Below are 1065 nucleotides of genomic sequence, written 5' to 3'. Positions count from 1 at the left end.
GCCGATGACTGGAATTTTATGCTGATTATTGTGGTGCAGTCTATTTATTTATTTGAATGCTAAATTATGCTGAATTGAATTAATTATGATTTTAGGATTTTATTCCGAAATTATTCAATTTCATAAATTAATTGGAAAATGACCGAGCGTGGGTCTATAGCGCCAATAATATTTTAATGGGCTATATATAGAGTGGTAGAAAAGAATGTTGTATTACGTGGCTCGGTGAATAAGTAAATTACCTTGGAGAATGCACATGATTTGTTAAATTGGTACATCACCTTGGAGAATGCATGTGGCTCGGTGAATAAGTAAATCGCCTTGGAGAATGCACATGGCTCGGTGATTAGATACTTCACCTTGGAGAATGCATAAGGCTCGGTGATCGAGTATATCGCCTTTAAGAATGCACGTGGCTCGCGTGGCCTGGCGCGGGTGGAGGCGAAGCGATGGTTTCCGGCGACGGCGGTGGCGATGGCATGCAGCGGCGTGCGGTTTCTCCTGCTGGTTTCTTGAGCTCGAGCAGCACAAAAATGGAGGGGATTGGGGTGGTGGACGGCAGCTGAGCAAGAGGGAAGAGAGAAAAGCCAAAATGGGGGCCTACCATGCACATTTTCCACATTTTTGTCCCCCTTGAGCTTGTCCTCCCAGCCAAGATCCTTTGGCTGCCATTCAACCACCAAAGCACACCTTTACAACATTTGAAGTGGTCCAAAAGACTTGGCAATGGGGGGAGCTACGAATTTCCAACAATTCTCTCTCAATTGGACACTTATATCATCTCAAATCAATCTCATTTGGCCTCCATAAATTCATTTGACACTTCAATGCTTCAATTGACATTTTTCTTGACCCATGAATCCATCTTGCATCCCAATTTTGTGACAAAAAACGATCTCCGGCATTTTCTTGACAAAAACGGTCCCACGATGACTTTTTCCCAAAAAGTCTCGGGTTTTAGAAAAATTTTCTGAGACTGGGTCGACACTCCTAGAATTTATTGTGAGATGACAGAAACTTCAATTTCTGAAATCGGACTTGAATTCACGGTTAATTTCCATTCAT

Source organism: Eucalyptus grandis, chromosome 6 (assembly GCF_016545825.1).
Source record: "Eucalyptus grandis isolate ANBG69807.140 chromosome 6, ASM1654582v1, whole genome shotgun sequence".
Taxonomy (NCBI): domain Eukaryota; kingdom Viridiplantae; phylum Streptophyta; class Magnoliopsida; order Myrtales; family Myrtaceae; genus Eucalyptus; species Eucalyptus grandis.
The sequence above is the reverse complement of the archived record's forward strand: the minus strand, read 5'-3'. Positions refer to the sequence as shown.